The sequence below is a fragment of the Tachypleus tridentatus genome, chromosome 9, assembly GCF_004210375.1.
Source record: "Tachypleus tridentatus isolate NWPU-2018 chromosome 9, ASM421037v1, whole genome shotgun sequence".
NCBI lineage: Eukaryota > Metazoa > Arthropoda > Merostomata > Xiphosura > Limulidae > Tachypleus > Tachypleus tridentatus.
The window spans coordinates 168,285,501-168,301,036 of NC_134833.1; the positions used below are offsets into that span (position 1 = coordinate 168,285,501).

General features: G+C 32.5%; 1 long non-coding RNA gene across 2 annotated transcripts; it reads right to left on the reverse strand.

Annotated features, from left to right (window-relative positions):
* Positions 1-770: 770 nt before the first annotated feature.
* Positions 771-14,363, reverse strand: LOC143226898 (uncharacterized). Of its 2 annotated transcripts, XR_013014806.1 has the most exons (7): positions 14,246-14,363; positions 11,886-11,931; positions 9,907-10,152; positions 7,875-7,997; positions 2,521-2,653; positions 1,662-1,803; positions 771-1,098 (listed from the first exon to the last, which is right to left on the reverse strand). It is a non-coding gene; the product is annotated as an uncharacterized LOC143226898 (long non-coding RNA). The 2 variants fall into 2 exon arrangements; XR_013014807.1 differs by lacking the exons at positions 11,886-11,931; positions 14,246-14,363 and having other exon boundaries at positions 1,662-1,799; positions 9,907-9,930.
* Between the last annotated feature and the right edge of the window lie 1,173 nt (positions 14,364-15,536).

Below are 15,536 nucleotides of genomic sequence, written 5' to 3' on the forward strand. Positions count from 1 at the left end.
CAGTTCAAACTGTAGAAGATAATGAACTAATTAATTACTCAGTCTCTAAAGACAATTTTTTAGATCGAAGGCACAGTTCAAACTGTACAAGATAATGAACCAATTAATTACTCTGTCACTAAAGACACTTTTTTAAAGAAAATACAGTTCAAACTGTAAAAGATAATGAACTAATTAATTACTCTGTCACTAAAGACACTTTTTTAGATGAAGATACAGTTCAAACTGTACAAGATAATGAACTAAGTAATTACTCTGCCTCTAAAGACAGTTTTTAGAAGATGGCATGGTTCAAATTGTACATTTACAACTTTGGTGATCTTCTGATCAACTGGAATTTATCTGAACTCACATCTTCAATCTGGACATTTGCTAGATAATATCAAATTCTTGACTTATGATAAACATGTCCTTCAATCAGCTAGTGCCATTCCCTTCTCTGTACTTCAACCTCCAATTCTGTTGTTGCCATAGAAACCCATATCCTCTTTAAACAATTACTCTGGAAGCCACAAATGGGTTGAGGGTCAACTATCGATGACAAACAGCAGCAAAATAAGTATTTTTACTGTGTTCAGGGATATTTTTGTGTTTCTGATGTTGGTAGGTTAGACTTGTGAAACTTTCAGATGTAGTGATCTGATTTAAAACTTCGTTAATATTCATTTCTATAACAAATATAGCTCTAATTCTGTAAACAAACACAGGTTTCAAAATACACAATCAAAACTATTAAAATGTTAGACAATATCCTACAAGTTATAAAGATATAAATTTAATATATTTTTTTTATTTCCATAGAAAATATGCATGTCAAGAAATGGAAATCACAAGTACAACATTATCCAATTAAACAGTACTATCTTACAGTGATCACTAGTTAATTATGATTGTACAGTCAGTAGCCAGCAGATTCTGCATATCCTAATCTTCATCAGAAAGAGATGAAGGATATCTTCCTTTTTCCATCACTTCCATCATAACTAGATAACGCATGCACTGCTTTCTGTCCACTAACTGAAAGAATACAATTTTGAATATCTAATCTTCCTCAGCTGATGATCTGTCTTCTGTCTTGTCACTTAGGTAGTTGTACAACTGGAAGATACACACAAACAAACAAACGTTGACAAACAAATTCTGTTGTATTTATATTCTAAAAAATATGCCAATTTAAACAGGTGACTGTTCAAGCATGAAGTACTGTAATTAATATCAAATTTTAAAACTTTGTGACAGACTTCTTATGTGTGCTATAAAGAATTGGAACTTTAATATAATACCACTCTTGCTTCCTCTGGTTAAAATCGATATAAAGCCAGTTATTTTCTGTAAAGTCCAGGCTTATAAGCAATTTTAAATTAACTCATTTGTAATTTTTTTAAAAGGTAACTTGAAATTTTTATTTTCTCAATGTATGTTTATAGTTTTCTACAGTAAACAAAGCTTGCTAAATAAAGGATTCTCGTTTTTTTCTACAGAACTTTGTCCCACCATTTTTGATGAATTTTTAATACACATTACTTCTGAAGGTTCGACAGCATGTTTTATATTTTTAAAAAAACGTCTGTTGTATATTCTGAAAATCAATGTGCAATTTTCTCATAAATATAAAAAATTTTACTTTTGACTCATATTAGAAACAGTATTACATTACTTACCAAAAGTTGTTTTCTAGAGTTTTGAAGAAACAGTCTTTGCAACTGTAAGTAGAGAGTCAACAGAAGGTCTATCTGTAGGTGTCTGGCTAGGATGAGAAAGGATAACATGACCCTTGTTGTCCACAATGAAGTCTCCAGCTAACTGATAATGAACGAACAGTTTATGAACATTCTGATACCATCAGATGACGTGAATTAAAAGTGAACTATTTTAACATCAAGTGATTTTAACTCAAAGTCTAACAGCACAAATGATGTGAACTGTGTGTTGGTAATGTTTGACACACAACAGCTAACTTTATATACACTTGTTTTAGTATATCAAATAGCTTTAGTAATCATTGAAACTATTGAACTGTATCAAATAATTACCTTTCAATAAATATCAATTACATATTTAAACAGCATCAAATCTTACAAGTGAGATGTTCTTTAAAAATATCAAGTTTAGGCTTACAACTCTCTCATCTGTAACAATTGTTGCCATAAACACACATACAAGATTAATTAGTTTATTACACTAATTAAACCAAGGTACATCACTAACCTTCTTTTCTCAACAAGAACACATGCTGCTACCAAATTAAACAGGAAAACTTTGTTGTTTTCATCAGAAATATGATAATTTAATTCTTGCTCACACACTTTTAAATGAACAGAAAAGTTTATTAATAAACTATTTTAAATCCTTACCAATTTACAAAACAAGAAATGGATGATAAATTCCACATACTTGCCACTATTGTAAGAGATAACCCCTTTTACAGATTAATAAGTATCCCCCAAACACTGCGTGTTGTTTCACCATAATAAACAATACAGGTGTTGTTAGTTAGACTTACATATTGACGAATATTACCTGAAGTACATCATCATTTTTGTATGGTGCCACAGGCATCCTTCCAGAGAGAAAAACTTCAGCATAATACTGTATTGTTTGGCTGTTCCAAACTTCGGGACACTGACCGACCTAGTCCAAACCAGTGATAAATCTGTACGAAAAAATAAACAAACAAAACTAATGATGGTGGGAATTTAGTTTGAAGGAAGAGAAAACAATGTGACAGTTGTGATCAGAAACAGTAGGCCCCATGTGTGAGATGATCAGAAACAGTAGGCCTCATGTGTGTGATGATCAGAAACAGTAGGCCTCACGTGTGTGATGATCAGAAACAGTAGGCCTCACGTGTGTGATGATCAGAAACAGTAGGCCTCACGTGCGAGATGATCAGAAACAGTAGGCCCCATGTGCAAGATGATCAGAAACAGTAGGCCCCATGTGTGACATGACCAGAAACAGTAGGCCCCATGTGCAAGATGACCAGAAACAGTAGGCCCCATGTGCAAGATGATCAGAAACAGTAGGCCCCATGTGTGACATGACCAGAAACAGTAGCCCCCATGTGTGAAATGACCAGAAACAGTAGGCCCCATGTGTGAGAATAAGAAAACTACAATTATTATGATTGTGTTTGGTAACACTCATGGAAAGTTTCTGAGAGTTATAAAGAGAGGTTGTCAATGATTTATTGAGGTGAAGAATCAACAGATGAGATATCCAAACACTAATTCAAAATATTAAATTTGAACTGAGCTGTCTACAGGTAAGACAGTGGAATAATTCTAATATCCGTTTCTAACCTTATAAATTTAGAAACTAATTTTATTTTTAAATAAAACTTTATTGGAGTAGATTTTATAGAAAAAAACTGATTTGAAAGCCTTTTCTTCAGGAAGGGAGACCCATCTGGTCCAATTTTGTTGGGAGGGTAACAAGAGTGCCTGGATAAAACCAAATCTCAATGGTTAGACACTTAATAATCTATTTGTCCCTGTCTTATAAAACATGATGGTGCTTTATTCTTTGCAACAGACTGTATCAAGAAACACGTTTAGTAAGGCTGCTTATAAGTTCACATAAGCAGAGCTGTCAGTTTATTATTTCTGTATTTAGTCTATTTTTATGTATGTAATTTACTGGGGTATATATACTGGAAGCCTTAGGATTAATCATATTTCTCTACTTTGTTGTATTTTTAGTTTTTAAGGTTATTTTCTGACATGTTATAGGTTATTTGACACCTGTATTTCATAAGTTATGTACAAATGTTTCATATATATTTCAGATGTTGCAGGTGTGTGTGCCTGCAACAAATTTTGTGTAGTTCATATGTTTCTTAAATGAAGTTTGCATGTCCAGAATGTATTTGTTCCATATTATATGGGTGTTAACTCTCTCACAGCGAATATCCTTTAATGACCATGAGACAGTTTTAGTGTCTTGCATTCAAACTTGTCAAACCTACTTTTGTTTATGTTGGTATAGCATAAAATCTCAGTTAATATTCCTTATTTTAATAGTATGTATATTTTAAGTTCTTAATTCTATAAAACTATATTTAAAAAACTCTTGAATTTCCCTGGTGTGACACAACATTTTCTCTCAGCATCTTGTCTTCTACATTTTATCCACCACCCCCTTCAAAAAGTACAAAAGTAAACACAAAATCATCATAGTTCAGGCAAACCATAATTTTTATAGCTTGCAGTTTTATATGGTTAGAAAACTATCAAATAAAAAATAAGATCCCTCTGTTCACATCACATCCAATTTCAGTTAACAGTTTCTATTAACTGTTCTCCCTTATGTTCAATTATATATATATATATAACCAGTAGAAAGTCCAGGTTGTCATCTATCAAATGATGTATTGTATAAAGTTGTTTTCTAAACAGTTAAGCACCAATTTCACTCAGAGTACAAATTTCATTCACTTGGGAAAGTTAACAGCTTGCTTAATTTGTAATGGTTCTTGTTGCACAGTAATAAAAACAATCACTTTGATAGATATGGGAAATTGTCCACTTTTTGCATATTATTAGTTTATGTTCTTTGGTACATTATTTAAATAAAAATTTACTACATTACCATTATTATTATAAAAGTAGGCTTAAGTGTCCAATGACAATCAACAGCAATAAAAAAGATTGATAAGTAATTTATTTACTGTTCATGTTTATTCTTTATTATTATTAAAAAGTGACTAATATATAGAAATATGGATCTTTTTAGATTAGTTGAAATAAATAATACTAAAAATGTATTGTAAGGTGCATGTGAGCAGCTCATTAGTAATGTAATTAAAATGTGCAACATGAGATGCAGGTACTCTCAGTGGTTCACAAGTTACAATGACACAGATAATAACTAGACCTGATTCAATGGGCAATGAAACAACAAAACATGATTACAGAAAGCTTCTAAAGATGAAACAATAAAACATAATTACAGAAAGCTTCTAAAAATAAAACAATAAAACATAATTACAGAAAGCTTCTAAAGATGAAACAATAAAACATAATTACAGAAAGCTTCTAAAGATGAAACAATAAAACATAATTACAGAAAGCTTCTAAAGATGAAACAATAAAACATAATTACAGAAAGCTTCTAAAAATAAAACAATAAAACATAATTACAGAAAGCTTCTAAAAATAAAACAATAAAACATAATTACAGAAAGCTTCTAAAGATGAAACAATAAAACATAATTACAGATAACTTCTAAAAATAAAACAATAAAACAATTACAGAAAGCTTCTAAAAATAAAACAATAAAACATAATTACAGAAAGCTTCTAAAAATAAAACAATAAAACATAATTACAGAAACCTTCTAAAAATAAAACAATAAAACATAATAACAGAAAGCTTCTAAAGATGAAACAATAAAACATAATTACAGAAAGCTTCTAAAAATAAAACAATAAAACATAATTACAGAAAGCTTCTAAAGATGAAACAACAAAACATAATTACAGAAAGCTTCTAAAATTAAACAAAAAACATAATTACAGAAAGCTTCTAAAGATGAAACAATAAAACATAATTACAGAAAGCTTCTAAAGATGAAACAATAAAACATAATTACAGAAAGCTTCTAAAGATGAAACAATAAAACATAATTACAGAAAGCTTCTAAAGATGAAACAATAAAACATAATTACAGAAAGCTTCTAAAAATAAAACAATAAAACATAATTACAGAAAGCTTCTAAAGATGAAACAATAAAACATAATTACAGAAAGCTTCTAAAGATGAAACAATAAAACATAATTACAGAAAGCTTCTAAAGATGAAACAATAAAACATAATTACAGAAAGCTTCTAAAAATAAAACAATAAAACATAATTACAGAAAGCTTCTAAAGATGAAACAATAAAACATAATTACAGAAAGCTTCTAAAGATGAAACAATAAAACATAATTACAGAAAGCTTCTAAAGATGAAACAATAAAACATAATTACAGAAAGCTTTAAAAATAAAACAATAAAACATAATTACAGAAAGCTTCTAAAAATAAAACAATAAAACATAATTACAGAAAGCTTCTAAAGATGAAACAATAAAACATAATTACAGATAACTTCTAAAAATAAAACAATAAAACAATTACAGAAAGCTTCTAAAAATAAAACAATAAAACATAATTACAGAAAGCTTCTAAAAATAAAACAATAAAACATAATTACAGAAACCTTCTAAAAATAAAACAATAAAACATAATAACAGAAAGCTTCTAAAGATGAAACAATAAAACATAATTACAGAAAGCTTCTAAAAATAAAACAATAAAACATAATTACAGAAAGCTTCTAAAGATGAAACAACAAAACATAATTACAGAAAGCTTCTAAAATTAAACAACAAAACATAATTACAGAAAGCTTCTAAAGATGAAACAATAAAACATAATTACAGAAAGCTTCTAAAATTAAACAACAAAACATAATTACAGAAAGCTTCTAAAATTAAACAACAAAACATAATTACAGAAACCTTCTAAGAACAAACTAATGTAGTTTCATGTTACAATCTGAAGTCATTCTATTTGGTGGTTAACAAGTAAATAAGACTGACTGATCTCATCTTGAGATACAGTAGACAAAAGTAACATAAAATAGTTTCACTTAAAAGAAACATTTGAAATTTAAATTTTTGAAATGAAGAAAAATATTTTAATCTTAACATGAAAACTGCTTCACACACGGACTATTCAAAACAAATACTCAGTACGTTAATGGACAAATCTTACTTTTAATTTATTAAAAATAATTCACTAAAAAATATGATTTTTTTTTATATGTGAAAAACTTTAATGTTAACTGAAAGACTACCAAATTTTGTGAAGATATACATACACAATATTGAAAGTTAGAATGGTTAAATCTATAAAGACTTTAAATGAGTACAAAGAGGTCACACGGTCAATCAAACTGAAAGAGCCTGTTTTGTGAGAATCAAAAGTAATAAAGGAATCTGATGTTCTCATTTTTATTTGTGTGTTTCCTAATATATATTTGATCTCCTTGAAACTTCTTGTATGTTTGTTAATTTTTGAAGGCTATTGCTTATGTTTCAGTGGGATTTAGTACCACAGTTAAGAAATAAATTCAATGATTTTTGCAGGTGATTGCTAGGAGCAGATTCCTAGTCATGCTCCAGACTGCTATCTTGTCAGCATACAGATAGTGATATGTTAAGTTATGGAATGTCATTCAAGGTACTTTATTATCTTACGTTCCAAGCACTACATGATGTGGTGTTCAATACCTCAAGTAACATGACTACCAATGATACTTAGTTTATCAAGGTACTTTATTATCTTACATTCCAAGCACTACATGATGTGATGTTCAATACCTTAAGTAACATGACTACCAATGATACTTAGTTTATCAAGGTACTTTATTATCTTACGTTCCAAGCACTACATGATGTGATGTTCAATACCTTAAGTAACATGACTACCAATGATACTTAGTTTATCAAGGTACTTTATTATCTTACGCTCCAAGCACTACATGATGTGATGTTCAATACCTTAAGTAACATGACTACCAATGATACTTAGTTTATCAAGGTACTTTTATTATCTTACGCCCAAGCACTACATGATGTGATGTTAAATACCTTAAGTAACATGACTACCAATGATACTTAGTTTATCAAGGTACTTATCTTACGTTCCAAGCACTACATGATGTGATGTTCAATACTGTAAGTAACATGACTACCAATGATACTTAGTTTATCAAGGTACTTTATTATCTTACGTTCCAAGCACTACATGATGTGGTGTTCAATATCTTAAGTAACATGACTACCAATGATACTTAGTTTATCTTCAAATAAAAATTTTCCATACCTTTCTTTCAGAATCAACTAAAATATCCAGTGTACATTCAACATCTTGTAACCAGAGCCGAGCATTCTGAAGTGTACCACAAGTGATCACCAACACATCACAACCTGCTTTCCTGAAAACTTCCTGAGATGACAGGAAAAAACATTAGTTAATATTTGTGCTATACAGCTTTTTACAGGTGAAAAGGTTAAACTAGTTGGTTGGTTGATTTAGTGTTTTATGACACAAAGCAGCTTGGCTACCTGCACCAAACATCCAGTAAAATTCATACAAGGAAATTAAGGTAAAACAAAACAGTTAAAAAAACTACTGTAATTCAAGTTGTAAAGGACTTTCTGTAGCGTGACTATTATAACTTGCCAGGAAGACTAACAGGTAAGTACAAAAACCACCATCAGTCACCTGAAGATGACCTTTCCAGTCCTGGTTTCGAGTTACTTAATGTTACGGTCAGTTTCTAATTTCAAATTGAACTAGATAAACTGTGATTTTTAAAAGGGAACCACATTAAAAAAGGTTTAATGTATATATTAAAATACTTAAATTGCATTAAAAAGATTAATGGCCTTTAAAAAACTAAAAACATTTCTAAGGTGGACAGTGTCACCATCACCAATAACACTGTCTAATGTTATGGACAAACCTTGGGACAGAACATGCTTAAAACAGGGCTGTCATTGTGAATCATAAAGATGACAAAAAAGTAAAATATGGCTTATTGTGATCCAAGTGTTACACAAAGTACACACTGGTGCATTAGTTCCAGATAAAAGAAAACAATGAGTTAAAAAACTATAACCAACACACAGTCTAGTTAGAACAACTTCCTCTTTCCGATCCTTATGAAAACAAGACGGCCAAAGACCAATATAGGGTTTTATTTGGAAAAGCTTGTTTTCACGTTGCTCACTCCAAGTCGACTGTCAGCTGGCATGGAGCTGAGCCTTGAATACAGGACTATAGTCCATGCATGGAACAGGCACAGCAGTGATAGTACCAGAGCAGATAGATTTAGCTGCAGTGTCAGCTAAATTGGTATACTCATTCCCAATACCAATGTGGTCTGTATCCAGAAAAACTGGATAGAAGTAGATGTTAAAGAGAAATGGGACAGTCGGTTTTGAATATTGGCAAGAACAGGGTGTGAACCAACGTGAAGCGGTTACAGGGCCAGTAGAGAACTAAGCGAGTCAGTATAAATTGTGCAGTTCGGGTACTGCTTAGCTTCTATGTGATCCATGGCAAGAGAAATGGCATACAGTTCAGCAGTGAACAGAGAGGCTGTAGAGAGGATTCTGCATGCTACCACAGAACCACAACAAACCATGGCAGAGCCAACAGAGTCATCTGATTTGGAATCATCTGTATAAATAGGGATGGAAGGATGGTTCAAAAGTTGTTCAGCAAATAGCAGACAGTATTTCCAATCAGGAGTGTCTACTTTTCTCAGATGACTTAAAGATAGGTCACAATTGGGGATTGTAAGAAGCCATGGTGGGATGGGCTGGCCAGTGGATACAGTAATGTTATCCAAGGACAGACCCAATTCATCTAACTGCATCTGGAATCGAAGGCCAAAAGGAGCAATGGCAGACCGTCTGGTCTGAAAAAGCATGGTCCATCAAGGAAGGAAAACACAACCTCAGGTGGGATGCTTTGATAAGGAACAAAGTTTTGAAGCATATAGTAAAGACAGCTGCAAACGGCGAGGTGCAAAGAAGGTTCATGAGACTATGTATAAGTTCTGAACTGGGGAAGTGCAGAAAGCACTGGGATGTTTAGATCCCAGAGGAGGTAAGCTAAGAAAACAGAACCTTTCATGGGAGGTACTCTGATCACATACAGGAAAATTATTTGTTACTGTCCTGTAAATGTGACATGGAATAAAACATAAAACTATTTGTTACTGTTCTACAACTGTAACATGAAATGAAACATAAAACTATATGTTACTGACCAAAGCATCGAGTCTTCACCTTATTGAATTGTGGAAGCAAAAATAATTTTATTAATCTTAAAGTGGATCTCTTACCTTCTGCTGTTGCAACAGTGTCACATGATCACGTCAGGGTAGTCAAGCAAAGTGCCGAAGGAGAATCAGCAACAAAGAGGAGAAGCCTTGGTCAACATACTGTTGTAGGTTTCTCACTTCTCCTGTATCAGCTTTAACCACATCCAAATTAAACAAGGATAATGATAACACCGTTTCATTGACAGTTCCAAAACGATGTTGGTTGGTAAAAGAATCTAGTTTGGTCAAACAAGTGTTCCACTTTCCCTGAAAACATGAAAATAGAGTTGTTCAACACACTTTACAACCTATATCAATCTTGTTTTCATTTTACAGAAGAAGTTGAATATAATTTTATTTAACATACTACAAACACTATGACTAACAATCTCACCTGAGTTGGTTTTCCAGTTACAGAAATATCTATGACTATCACATACTATATTCTTTAATATGTGTTTTACAAATAAAAGTTTGATAACTATATGCAGAAGTAACAGATACAATTCATCTTCACTGTATTCAGGTGCACAGTTTAATTTTGTTGCAGTTAAACTGGCTTTAGGCCAAAAAATACAGTTTTCTCTCTCTACATTTTTCTGTAGGTACATACAAAAGGAATGAAACTTCAATTTATAGACTAGTAAAGTATTAAAAGCTAATTAAATTTTTAGTATTATTGAAACAAAGACAAAATTCTACACATATTATAGAAAACATTAACTAAAAATGGAGGTATACAATTATAACCACCTAAAGCAGTCGTACACTAAACAATCATTGGCTCACTAACCGATATCACTAAATATTATTCAACACTACTTTAATGTTCTTGGAATTATTATGAAAGGCAAATCGTCCTTTAATGTAATATTCATCAAGTTTCTTGATTTCACTCACCTCCATGTCATCTTTAAAGTAATATTCATCAAGTTTCTTGTTTTCACTTACCTCCAGGTCTCCTTTAAAGTAATATTCATCAAGTTTCTTGTTTTCACTCACCTCCATGTCATCTTTAAAGTAATATTCATCAAGTTTGTTTTCACTCACCTCCAGGTCTCCTTTAAAGTAATATTCATCAAGTTTGTTTTCACTCACCTCCAGGTCTCCTTTAAAGTAATATTCATCAAGTTTGTTTTCACTCACCTCCAGGTCTCCTTTAAAGTAATATTCATCAAGTTTCTTGTTTTCACTCACCTCCAGGTCTCCTTTAAAGTAATATTCATCAAGTTTCTTGTTTTCACTCACCTCCAGGTCTCCTTTAAAGTAATATTCATCAAGTTTCTTGTTTTCACTCACCTCCAGGTCTCCTTTAAAGTAATATTCATCAAGTTTCTTTTTTTCACTCACCACCAGGTCTCCTTTAAAGTAATATTCATCAAGTTTCTTGTTTTCACTCACCTCAGGTCTCCTTTAAAGTAATATTCATCAAGTTTCTTGTTTTCACTCACCTCCAGGTCTCCTTTAAAGTAATATTCATCAAGTTTCTTGTTTTCACTCACCTCCAGGTCTCCTTTAAAGTAATATTCATCAAGTTTCTTGTTTTCACTCACCTCCATGTCTCCTTTAAAGTAATATTCATCAAGTTTCTTGTTTTCACTCACCACCATGTCTCCTTTAAAGTAATATTCATCAAGTTTGTTTTCACTCACCTCCAGGTCTCCTTTAAAGTAATATTCATCAAGTTTCTCATTTACACTCACCTCCAGGTCTCCTTTAAAGTAATATTCATCAAGTTTCTTGTTTTCACACACCTCCATGTCTCCTTTAAAGTAATATTCATCAAGTTTGTTTTCACTCACCACCAGGTCTCCTTTAAAGTAATATTCATCAAGTTACTTGTTTTCACTCACCTCCATGTCTCCTTTAAAGTAATATTCATCAAGTTTGTTTTCACTCACCTCCATGTCTCCTTAAAAGTAATATTCATCAAGTTTCTTGTTTTCACTCACCTCCATGTCTCCTTAAAAGTAATATTCATCAAGTTTGTTTTCACTCACCTCCAGGTCTTCTAGAGATTCAAAAGCATCTCTTATGTCTTCATTCCTGTAACATATTATCAGAAAAGTTAGAACTACAACAGATACACAACACTATGTCATACAAGTCAGAACTACCACAGATACACTACAGTAGGTCATACAAATCAGAACTACCACAGATACACTACAGTAGGTCATACAAGTCAGAAGTACCACAGATACACTACAGTAGGTCATACAAGTCAGAACTACCACAGATACACTACAGTAGGTCATACAAGTCAGAACTACCACAGATACACAACACCGTCGTACAAGTCAGAACTACCACAGATACACTACACTAGGTCGTACAAGTCAGAACTACCACAGATACACTACACTAGGTCGTACAAGTCAGAACTACCACAGATACACTACACTAGGTCGTACAAGTCAGAACTACCACAGATACACTACACTAGGTCGTACAAGTCAGAAATACCACAGATACACTACACTAGGTCGTACAAGTCAGAAATACCACAGATACACTGCACTAGGTTGTACAAGTCAGAAATACCACAGATACACTGCACTAGGTTGTACAAGTCAGAACTACCACAGATACACTGCACTAGGTTGTACAAGTCAGAACTACCACAGATACACTACAGTAGTTCATACAAGTCAGAACTACCACAGATACACTACAGTAGTTCATACAAGTCAGAACTACCACAGATACACTACAGTAGTTCATACAAGTCAGAACTACCACAGATACACTACAGTAGTTCATACAAGTCAGAACTACCACAGATACACTACAGTAGGTCATACAAGTCAGAACTACCACAGATACACTACAGTAGGTCATACAAGTCAGAAATACCACAGATACACTACACTAGGTTGTACAAGTCAGAACTACCACAGATACACTACAGTAGTTCATACAAGTCAGAACTACCACAGATACACTACAGTAGTTCATACAAGTCAGAACTACCACAGATACACTACAGTAGTTCATACAAGTCAGAACTACCAAAGATACACTACAGTAGGTCATACAAGTCAGAACTACCACAGATACACTACACTAGGTCATACATGTCAGAACTACCACAGATACATTACACTAGGTTGTACAAGTCAGAACTACCACAGATACACTACAGTAGGTCATACAAGTCAGAACTACCACAGATACACTACAGTAGTCCATACAAGTCAGAACTACCACAGATACACTACAGTAGTTCATACAAGTCAGAACTACCACAGATACACTACAGTAGGTCATACAAGTCAGAACTACCAAAGATACACTACAGTAGTTCATACAAGTCAGAACTACCACAGATACACTACAGTAGTTCATACAAGTCAGAACTACCACAGATACACTACAGTAGTTCATACAAGTCAGAACTACCAAAGATACACTACACTAGGTCATACAAGTCAGAACTACCACAGATACACTACACTAGGTCATACAAGTCAGAACTACCACAGATACACTACAGTAGGTCATACATGTCAGAACTACCACAGACACACTACAGTATGTTATACATGTCAGAACTACCACAGATACACTACACTAGGTCGTACAAGTCAGAACTACCACCAATACACTACACTAGATCGTACAAGGCAGAACTACCACAGATACACTACACTAGGTCGTACAAGTCAGAACTACCACCAATACACTACACTAGGTCGTACAAGTCAGAACTACCACCAATACACTACACTAGGTCATACAAGTCAGAACTACCACAGATACACAACACTATGTCATACAAGTCAGAACTACCACCAATACACTACACTAGGTCATAGAAGTCAGAACTACCACCAATACACTACACTAGGTCATACACTATACAAGTTAGAACTACCACCAATACACTACACTAGGTCATACACTATACAAGTTAGAACTACCACCAATACACTACACTAGATCTGTGATGACAATCATACAATATACAATTTATAACTTGATATCAACACTTTGAAATATACTGTAAGAGATCCTATCTCATACAAAGGTTTACATTACTAACTATGATTCAGTAGTTATAATTCTTTACAATGATGAAAATTTCCTCTGTGTGGATACTGAAACAAACTCAGAAATTCCTTTCAGTAAGTTAACATTTTAACATCTCTTTAAAGTTTACTTGGTTTCTTTGTATTCTGTACTTTATTGCTAAAAATATGATCTTGGAAACTCACTGTTACTACTAAACAAGAAAGGTTTAAACATAACATTTAAAAACAACTATGAAACTATACAATCCTTAATGGTAACTACACCCCAAAACATTTAACAACCATTCTTACAACACTCGACTCTTTTTGACAACAACTCAAAATACCTGTAATGTATCCTCATTTGATCTTCAAGTTCTGATCGACTATTTACTCCAGAACTATAATAAAGTGAAGAAAGTAACTTTTACTACATCTAATAACAAGAGTAAAAATATTGTTTTAAAGCAAAACCTCAGATTATTGATTTCATTTACAGGTGGAACAAGTAATAAATCGAGTTTCACTACATTTGTAAGTTTGTTTGTTTGTAATAAAGAACAAAGCTATACAATGGGCAATCTGTGCTCTGCCCATCAGGGGTATCAAAACCTAGTTTCTAGCATTGTAAGACCACAGACAAACTGGTGTGGCACTGGGGGCATTTTTATAGGAGTCAAACTGTTTCCTCATCTTTGAAAATGGTTCTAGTCAATAAGTCATATCCACTGTGCTGCATCAAACCTCCCCCATGCCAAACAAGATAAAAAATCTCTAAAAGCATCTAAATTAAGAACATAAATTAGAGCAATATACTTACTTTTAATTTACAAAAGTAACCCACTACCTATTGTTTTAATATTGCCACATGTTCCTGTTAACATATGAACATAGGTTCACATATCGGTGATTTACATACATTAAAACACAAAACGTAAGGTTTGTTGTTTCAACTGTCATGTTTGTGTCAGGATTGTCCATTTCCTTATACAGAACTTACTACTTCAATCTTAGTTCATCTTCTACAAACAGTAATATTTACTTGACTTCAAAAACAAGATATTGTTTTGTTTACAAGTACAGTTTACTTTGCTCTCAAATTACTTGTGTTGTCTTATTTAAAACAGGCAACACATGTTAACAACAAGAACAAATGTGATAAAAAAAACTAGGAAAAGAAAGATCATTACCCTCACATGTTACATTTAGTCTTATTTTGTGGAGGAGTGGACCAAAGTGTTATCTGTAACACATTAATACAATAAGAGCTACAATAGGTAAGAACCACTTGGTCCTATTTCAATTATCTCCATTATAATTTGTTACAAAGTGCACCCAGTACTGTTTTAATTATCTCTGTATACAACCATGAGCTACACTCATTACTGTAACCAGGTGCATTAACATCAAGCAAATAACAAAATTACCCTCTTCTTCGACTTACAAATTCCTTAACAAATTATTTAAAATTTATGTTTCACAATATTCTTTAACCAATGATGCTTCTTTTAATAGTCTATTACAAACACAAAATAAGGTTTGTCAATTCTTTGTCCTTATAAATCATTTACAACCCAACATACTTACAGCCCAATTAGTCAGAAATCAAGATTAAATCACAACAAACAACAGTTTAAA